This window comes from Lolium perenne, chromosome 3 (assembly GCF_019359855.2).
Source record: "Lolium perenne isolate Kyuss_39 chromosome 3, Kyuss_2.0, whole genome shotgun sequence".
Lineage (NCBI taxonomy): Eukaryota > Viridiplantae > Streptophyta > Magnoliopsida > Poales > Poaceae > Lolium > Lolium perenne.
In genome coordinates this window covers 282,477,360-282,487,238 of record NC_067246.2, presented here as the reverse complement: position 1 = coordinate 282,487,238, position 9,879 = coordinate 282,477,360, and the positions used below count along the sequence as shown (strand labels likewise).

Here is a 9,879-nt window from a genome sequence, read left to right as displayed (position 1 = left end):
CGCAGATCCAAATCGAGTGATTCAAAGTTCCGCAGATAGATACGGAAAAGATCTACAACTTGGCGTTGGTCTCATACTCAAATTCGTTACGGATTTTGCATGGTAAATAAAGTTCTTCAAACATGCAGAATCACTGTTTGTTAGATTTCTTCCGTTTTACAAAACCTTTTTGAGCAAACTCAACTGTGAGTGAAAGCCCTATCCAGTACCTTCATTTTGGCGTTGGTTTCACTTTTATTGACCTCCTGAAACTGAAATGGTTCGCAGATCAAGATCTGGTCAGATCTGACTTTGTCGAATTAAACCAGGATCTTGGTAACGAATTTTTGAATGAAACCAGTTGGGTAAGAACCACCTTTTCAATACCTTTCAGATGCAGCTGACCTCATATTTTTATGATTTGTGTACGATTTGTGGTGAATTAAACTTATTCTGTGTGTTCTGCAGACATGGCTGTTAGTTTTTAATTCATCAAAAATCCATTTTTGAACCTAATTGAGTGATTCCACTTCTGTAGGATTGCTGAATGTTTTCTTAATCATCTCAAACAAGTTACAAACCTTTATCTGTTCTGCAACTCCAAAGTTAAAGCAAATGGTGAAAACATGCAGTAAACTTGCCAATCCATTTGTGAGAGTTTCAGAAACAATTTGAACCCAAATTCAATTGTGTATGCTTCTCTGTTTAATTACCTTTCAAATGCCAGTGGCCACATATTTTTAGGATTTTTCTACGATTTATGGCTTACAGATCTTGTTTTCTATACTGTCAGATTCAAAGAAATTCCTAAAATTGTAGGTTTAATATTTTTGGGTGATTCCAATTGGGTTAGTCTTGTATTAGTACTAGCTATCTAGGAAAAATATTATTAGTCTATGTTCATACATATTTGTTGCTGTTAGTAATATTTATGTGTGACATGCATTGTTGAAGCAAAACTTTTCGGTTTATTTAAAACCCTTGACCAACTCTTCTTAGTAGAGATGGGCAACCTTTGTTTTATGCTTGCAAAACAAAACCTCTGCAACTTAACATTAGCCCTATTGTTTGGTTTAAGTTTTCAAACGGTGTGGCATATCATTTACTTCCTATTCTTGTGTAGTGTTTTGTAAGCCTTATAAAATGGAGATGATGACTTCCCGCTTTTCCAAAAATGTTTCGAATTATATATTAAATGTTTGGGATGCCAAACTAATGCACTTGTCCTCTTTATGATGTTATCTACCAGGGGATACTTAGTTGTGCCATGGTGATACCGAGAGAGGCAATTGCTAAGTCGTGGCACTCTCATACCTCTACTAGGTAAATGAATGGGGTTTTCTAAATTAAAACTCTTGAAGTTGTTTTGTGATATCTATAAGTCCTTAGTATGTTATCCCTTGGCTGCATGGTTAGTTGTTGATTGTTGAATGTTGTCTTGTTGGTGCAATGTGATTGATTGTGTTCCTTTTATATTTTCCGGCGATAGATGCGAACAATTCCGGAGAAGAAGAAGAAGTGGAATCGGACGAGGATTTTATTTATGTTGTTGGGATTGTTATATTGATGGAGTTGAAGAAGTCCAGGGATAAATAAGCCAAGGCAAGCCATCTATTGATCTCTGATTGTGATGTCTCCTTTTGATGTCACTTTGGTTGCTACTCTTAGCCTCTTGATCATTTGTGTGTTTATCTCCTTATTGTTGTCATGCATGCTTGATCTCAAGCATGGTAATCGTAGTGGTTCCACCTTATGGTCGTCATAGTAAGTGTTGTGATGCATGCTGATTATTGCCATGCTATCCTATTTGGTCAACATGCATGCTTATCCTAAGCCATGCTAACTCTCTCTTGACAACTCACGCTATACTCCTTTGTTGGTATAGTGGTAGTCACTTCATGAACTAGGTATACTCTCAAATTGAGAGGGGTATGCCTAACCACCTTATGTATGTCAAATATTGTTGATCACCATCACTTCCATTAGTGTTGGTTGGGTTAGCACCACAAATCTGAAAGTATTTTCCCCTCTTATGTTGTCAACATACATGCTTACCTTAAGCAAGTATGACTTTTTTTTGATTCCACCATACCCACTACTTATTGGCATGATGACTATCATCACGGCCATATGGTGTCTTAGTTCCATCATGAAACTTTAGGTTGGGAACCCCTCAAGGTTTACCTTGTTGTAAAAGTTTTGAGAAAAACCTTGGGTGAGTCGACCTTACCCGAATGTATGGTTTATGAAAGGAAAGGATCTTGACAAAGATGGTTGGAAAGAGGAAAGTGTGTGTGACTTGGGTTTTTGAGAAAAACAACACATGGTTCTTTGTATTCGCCCGGAACAATTACACAGCGCAACCACACTACTCCAACGTGGGCACGGGGCTTAGCTTGACGTTTGTTCTTCTTAGCATGAGGCACCGCACAACTATACAAGGGTACGGTTACCTCCGAGTCCAGGTTGTCATGGTTGGGACAATAGTATAACGGGAGGCCTTCGGGGCTGACCCGTCCGGAAGACACTATGGGTCTCCTGGCTTGGCGGTGGAGCCACGATCAAGAGGAGGTGAGCTGCCACGGTGCCGGGGAGGTACATACTCCATAGGGTAGGACCTCGTGTTAAGTCGAATGGGCGAAAGGTTATGTCCGGGTATCCGTCGTGGCATATGTCGTTATGCGGGGATGATGCCCACACGATAGGTATCCGGATAGTTGTGGTGAAAGTGTGCAAACTCTGCAGAGTCAAAACTATTCGAATAGCCGCGTCCGCGGTCATGGACGGTTGGGATGGCCGTTACCGAGCTGTGTCGAGTTTTGGTTTTGAAAATGATTTCCAAAGGAAATGCGTGTGTTGGAAGTACCGGAAGGGTACGGGAAAGATGGTGTGCCGACCATGTGGAGATGGTTGAGGAAAATGAAACAAAAATTGGGTGACCCTTCCTAGTGTTTTCATGTAGAGGAACTCTTCTTCTATAAAGATGTAGAGATGTCATAGTTTATCTTTTGAAGAATCTTCTTCAATAAAGATTTAGAGATGTCGTAGTCTATCTTTTGAAGTATCTTCTTCAATAAAGATATAGAGATGTCATAGGACCACCAAAGTGTCCGCATCACTTGAGATGCCGGCATGCTTTATCCACAAGAGAAACTATTCTTCCTCTCTTGTCTCTTTTAGTTAGCTCTGTTAGCATCTTTCTTGATGGTTTGCGAGTACAATTCCAAATGTACTCACGGCTTTGTCCCTGGCTATTTACTTGGCCAGACTTGAAGGAGTTCGACAGATGAAGAAGGAGTTGACGACGTCTATGCGAGCTAGGAACGTCTTCCCAGTCAGTTGCCTGTAGGGTTATGGCAGATGACTTGGGTACTGCGCTGCTGAAGTGATGATGCTACTCTGATGTTTAGTTAGGCCCTTCGAGGCTATTATGTAAGTATTGGTCATGTGACCGTGTTGTAATGTTCTTATTCCGCTTTGTAATGGATGGTGTAATTTGATATCAGTTCGGTTATGTGTTCACGGCGCACTGATCATGGGATCGTGAACTGTATACATAACAGGGAATTTCGGACAGCTAGTCCGGGGTCCCCACAAGCATAGTCATTCTTATTAATTGTAGTGGGAGCAAATTCAACAAAGTAGCTATCATTATTATTCTCATCATCTAATATAGGAGGCATAGTATAATCATAATAAACTTTATCCTCCATAGTAGGTGGCACCAAAATACCACTATCATTATAATCATCATAAATGGGAGGCAAAGTATCATCAAAGTAAATTTTCTCCTCCATGCTTGGGGGACTAAAAATATCATGCTCATCAAAACCAGCTTCCCCAAGCTTAAATTCTTCCATAGCATTAGCAATAATAGTATTCGTACTAATAACATTGCTACTAGCATGCAAATAAGGTTCCATAGGTTTTTTAATTTTCACATCAAACAATCCATGTCTTAACTCAGGAAATATATTAAAAATCTCACATTTGTTTTCCATTATGCCTAACTAGTGAAACAAGAAACAAAAAGATGCAATAGCAGGATCTAAAGGAAATAGCTTCGAGCACTCACACACCGGCAACAGTGCTAGGAAATAACTTAGTATTCGGAGGATGTGAATACCTTTTACCTTACCTCCCCGGCAACGGAGCCAGAAAATAGCTTGATGTCTACGCACGCTTCTTTTCCTGTAGACAGTGTTGGGCCTCCAAGAGCAGAGGTTTGTAGAACAACAGCAAGTTTCCCTTAAGTGAATCACCCAAGGTTTATCGAATTCAGGGAGGTAGAGGTCAAAGATATCCCTCTCAAGCAACCCTGCAATTAAGATACAAGAAGTCTCTTGTGTCCCCAACACACCTAATACACTTGTCAGATGTATAGGTGCACTAGTTCGGCGAAGAGATAGTAAAATGCAAGTGATATGGATGAATATGAGTGGTAATAACGGCGCCAGAAAATAGCTTGCTGGCGTGCAGTTGACGTGGGAGTTAGAAATCTTTGTGGTATAGATGGTGGTAATATTGCAGGAAGTAAAGATGCAGTAAAACAGTAAATAAGCGACGTTTGCAGTATTTGGAAACAAGGCCTAGGGATCATACTTTCACTAGTGGACACTCTCAACATTGCAATCATAATTGAATATAAATATAAGCACTTCACTATGCTATTCTGAACTACTCTCTGGCCGGATAACGAACACTAATTCACCGTGTAGGGATGCAAAGCAAACCTTAAAGATGTATTCCCAAGTAATAATAAACACCCCACGCTGTCACTGTGAGCATCCATAGGAGGTACTAACACACCACAATTTCATAAAGACATCCAACTCAAATCATAACTCAGTGAACAAGTATTCTGTGAAATATAGCCTAAGAGACCCAAACGGTGCACACACTGTCACCTTTACACACGTGGGACAAGGAGTCTCCGGAGATCACATAAGTAAAGCCCACTTGAATAGCATAACGACATCTAGATTACAAAGCTCATCATATGGATCTCAATCATGCAAGGCAGTTCATGAGATCATTGTATTGAAGTACATGGGAGAGAGAGATGAACCACATAGCTACCGGTACAGCCCTTAGCCTCGGTGCAGAACTACTCCCTCCTCATCATAGGAGACAGCAGCGGCGATGAACATGGCGGTGGTGTCGATGGAGATGCCTTCCGGGGGAACTTCCCCGTCTCGGCAGCGTGCCGGAACAGAGACTTCTGTCCCCCAAATCTTGGCTTCACGATGGCGGCGGCTGCAGAACTTTTCTCGTATCGTGGCTTATTGCCTTAGGGTTTCCGAGGCGGAGGCTTTATATAGACGAAGAGGCGGCGTCGGAGGAGTCCTGATGGAGCCAGACCATAGGAGGCGCCCCCCCTTGGCCGCGCCGCCTTGTGGGGTGGGGCCCCCCTGGCTCCCCTCTGGCCCCTCTTCTGTGCTCTAGAAGCTTCCGGGAAAAATAAGACATTGGGCGTTGATTTCGTCCGATTCCGAGAATATTTCTTTTGTAGGATTTCTGGAACCAAAAACAGCAGAAAACAGGAACTGGCACTTCGGCATCTCGTTAATAGGTTAGTTCCGGAAAATGCATAAAATCATCATAAAGTGTGAACAAAACATGTAGGTATTATCATAAAACTAGCATGGAACATAAGAAATTATAGATACATTGGAGACGTATCAAGGACGTCGAGGACGACGGTCGCCGTAGGCGCGGCGAGGTTGCAGGCGACGAAGAAGAACAGCGGCGGAGAGCAACAGTCGCCGAGGAGCGCCCGATGCAGCGACAGCAAAGGCGTTGCAGAAAGCCTCTGTGCAGCGGAGCTCGGTGGAGTCGCTGCGGAAGTTCGTCGGAGCAAGGAGCTCTGGCGGCGAACGGCGGCGGCGGGAGCGCAACGGGCAAGAGCTCAGAGCGCGAGAGAGATGGCGAGTGCGGAGAAGAAGAGGAGAAGGAACCGCTCCCCCTTTAAATAGGGAGAGGGCATCGTGGGCCAGCAACTGCTGGGCCACGGCGGTTCAGTTCATGGGCCGCCATGTGGCGCGGCGATACACGCGCAGAAAAAAGAATGTCACAGGGAGGCCACACGGACCCGGAGCGGCAGAGGGGATCCGGTGTGGCGCCATAAATGCTAGCGCAGAAGTCGAAGGGAAGTGACCCCTGACACTGTCGCGCCAGGCACAGTGCGCATGTCACTGACAGGCACAGTACCCGAGATATTCTGGACTTCGTCGAGGAGAGTTTAATGACAAAGATGCCGGAAAGGTTCGGTGTTAACATAAGATCGGCAAAGACGCCGGAAGGTTTGGACTGCTTACCGGAAAAGAATAAACGGGTACCTTGAGTAATGGGAACCTGGCATGGTCTGTTGGATAGAATCCACCGGACTATACCAGTTTCGGGGACTAATGTTGGGGGGATGACCCCCCGGTATGCCAAAGGTATGCCAAACCGGATGGTTTGAGCCATCAAAGTACTGGTTTAAAGGTTGTTCCGGATAAAAATGTTTGGTTTTGCGCAAAGTAAAACATACCGGTATCCCAGGAGGGGTATACCGGAACCGGCTAAGAAGCTACCAGAGTACTGATACAAGCTGCACTGTAGCACGCCGGCAAGACTGGTCAAAGATTCTCTAAGGAGCTAGAAGACAAAGATGAGCGAAGCACTTCAGCTTTAATCGAAGCCCTGACGCCAAAAGCAGATGATGACGTAAAAGGTACCGGAGGACGTAAGCCTCCCTGATTAAAGAGATACCGGCATCACCGGTAGCTAAAGAAGCTTTGTAAAGTAGTTTGTCCAGTCAAAGATGCCATTAGGGTTTCCTAGGGTTTCTTCCCTGATACGTCTCAAACGTATCTATAATTTCTTATGTTCCATGCTACTTTTATGATGATACTCACATGTTTTATACACATTATATGTCATATTTATGCATTTTCCGGCACTAACCTATTAACGAGATGCCGAAGAGCCAGTTGCTGTTTTCTGCTGTTTTTGGTTTCAGAAATCCTAGTAAGGAAATATTCTCGGAATTGGACGAAATCAACGCCCAGGGTCCTATTTTCACACGAACCTTCCAGAAGACCGAAGGAGTCATGAAGTGGGGCCACGAGGTGGCCAAACACTAGGGCGGCGCGGCCTGGGCCTTGGCCGCGCCGACCTGTTGTGTGTGGCCCTCGTGTGGCCCCCTGACCTACCCTTCCGCCTACATATAGTCTTCGTCGCGAAACCCCCAGTACCGAGAGCCACGATACGGAAAACCTACAGAGACGCCGCCGCCGCCAATCCCATTTAGGGGGATTCAGGAGATCGCCTCCGGCACCCTGCCGGAGAGGGGAATCATCTCCCGGAGGACTCTACACCGCCATGGTTGCCTCCGAATTGATGTGTGAGTAGTTCACCCCTGGACCATGGGTCCATAGCAGTAGCTAGATGGTTGTCTTCTCCCCATTGTGCTATCATTGTCTGATCTTGTGAGCTGCCTATCATGATCAAGATCATCTATCTGTAAAGCTACATGTGCGTTTGTTGGGATCCGATGAATAATGAATACTATGCTATGTTGATTATCAATCTATCTATGTGTTGTTTATGATCTTGCATGCTCTCCGTTGCTAGTAGAGGCTCTGGCCAAGTCATTGCTTGTAACTCCAAGAGGGGGTACTTATGCTCGATAGTGGGTTCATGTCTCCATTAAATCTGGGGGAGTGACAGCAACCTCTAAGGTTGTGGATGTGCTGTTGCCACTAGGGATAAAACATCAATTCTATATCTAAGGATGTATTTGTTGATTACATTACGCACCATACTTAATGCAATTGTCTGTTGTTTGCAACTTAATACTGGAGGGGGTTCGGATGATAACCTGAAGGTGGACTTTTTAGGCATAGATGCATGCTGGATAGCGGTCTATGTACTTTGTCGTAATGCCCGATTAAATCTCACACTACTCATCATATCATGTATGTGCATTGTTATGCTCTCTTTATTTGTCAATTGCCCAACTGTAATTTGTTTACCCAATATGCTATTTCTTATGGGAGAGACACCTCTAGTGAACTGTGGACCCCGGTTCATTCTTTTACATCGAATACAATCTACTGCAATACTTGTTCTACTGTTTTCTGCAAACATCATCTTCCACACTATACATATAATCCTTTGTTACAGCAAGCCGGTGAGATTGACAACCTCACTGTCACGTTGGGGCAAAGTAATTTGGTTGTGTTGTGCAGGTTCCATGTTGGCGCCGGAATCCCTGGTGTTGCGCCGCACTACACTCCGCCGCCATCAACCTTCACGTGCTTCTTGGCTCCTACTGGTTCGATAAACCTTGGTTTCTTACTGAGGGAAACTTACTGCTGTACGCATCACACCTTCCTCTTGGGGTTCCCAACGGTCGCGTGTTGAACGGAAAGACATATGTCAACTACACGCAGCAAGTAAATTTCTGGCGCCGTTGCCGGGGAGATCAAGACACGCTGCAAGGGGAGTCTCCACCTCCAATCTCTTTACTTTGTTTTTTGTCTTGCTTTACTTTATTTATTACTTTGTTTGCTTTCTTATATCAAAACACAAAAAAATTAGTTGCTAGTTTTACTTTATTTACTATCTTGTTCTCTATATTAAAAACACAAAAAAATTAGTTACTTGCATTTACTTTATCTAGTTTACTTTATTTACTATTGCTAAAATGAATACTCCTGAAAATACTAAGTTGTGTGACTTCACTAGCACAAATAATAATGATTTCTTATGCACACCTATTGCTCCACCTGCTACTACAGCAAAATTCTTTGAAATTAAATCTGCTTTACTGAATCTTGTTATGAGAGAGCAATTTTCTGGTGTTAGTTCTGATGATGCCGCTGCCCATCTTAATAATTTTGTTGAACTATGTGAAATGAAAAATTATAAGGATGTATATGGTGACATTATAAAATTAAAGTTGTTTCCTTTCTCATTAAGAGGAAGAGCTAAAGATTGGTTGCTATCTTTACCTAAGAATAGTATTGATTCATGGACTAAATGCAAGGATGCTTTCATTGGTAGATATTATCCTCCTGCTAAAATTATCTCTTTGAGAAGTAGCATAATGAATTTTAAGCAATTAGATACTGAGCATGTTGCACAAGCATGGGAAAGAATGAAGTCTTTGGTTAAAAATTGCCCAACCCATGGACTGACTACTTGGATGATCATCCAAACCTTTTATGCAGGATTGAATTTTTCTTCACGGAACCTATTGGATTCAGCTGCTGGAGGTACCTTTATGTCCATCACTTTGGGGGCGGCAACAAAGCTTCTTGATAACATGATGATTAATTACTCTGAATGGCACACGGAAAGAGCTCCACAAGGTAAGAAGGTAAATTCTGTTGAAGAAACCTCTTCCTTGAGTGATAAGATTGATGCTATTATGTCTATGCTTGTGAGTGGTAGGACTAATGTTGATCCTAATAATGTTCCGTTAGCTTCATTGGTTGCCCAAGAAGAACATGTCGATGTGAATTTCATTAAAAATAACAATTACAATAACTCTAGGCCATATCCTGCTAATGGTAACTCTTATAGTAGATATGTTTCACCTAATGAGGAAAAGATGTTAGAAATTAAAAGATCTACCAAGAGCTTTATGCAATCCCAACATGAGAAAAATAAATTGTTTACTAAAACTATGAATGAACAGTCTACCTTGTTGAAAAATATAGGAAATCAACTTGAAAATCTGAATAAGGAGATCTCTGGGTTGCAAACTAGACTTGCAAATACTGAAAACCGAATCTCATACATGTCTAAGGATGGCAATGGGCAGGGTATGGGCAGGGTAGAGCAATACCATACCCATACCCGTATGGTCAATGGGTACAAACACCTACCCATACCCGTACCCATGGGTAT

General features: G+C 42.9%; 1 long non-coding RNA gene across 1 annotated transcript; it reads left to right on the top strand.

The window, feature by feature from the left end:
• Window positions 1-245: 245 nt before the first annotated feature.
• LOC127344326 (uncharacterized) lies at window positions 246-1,586 on the top strand. The gene is made up of 3 exons (XR_007877923.2): window positions 246-344; window positions 1,229-1,302; window positions 1,469-1,586. It is a non-coding gene; the product is annotated as an uncharacterized lncRNA (long non-coding RNA).
• Window positions 1,587-9,879: the final 8,293 nt, after the last annotated feature.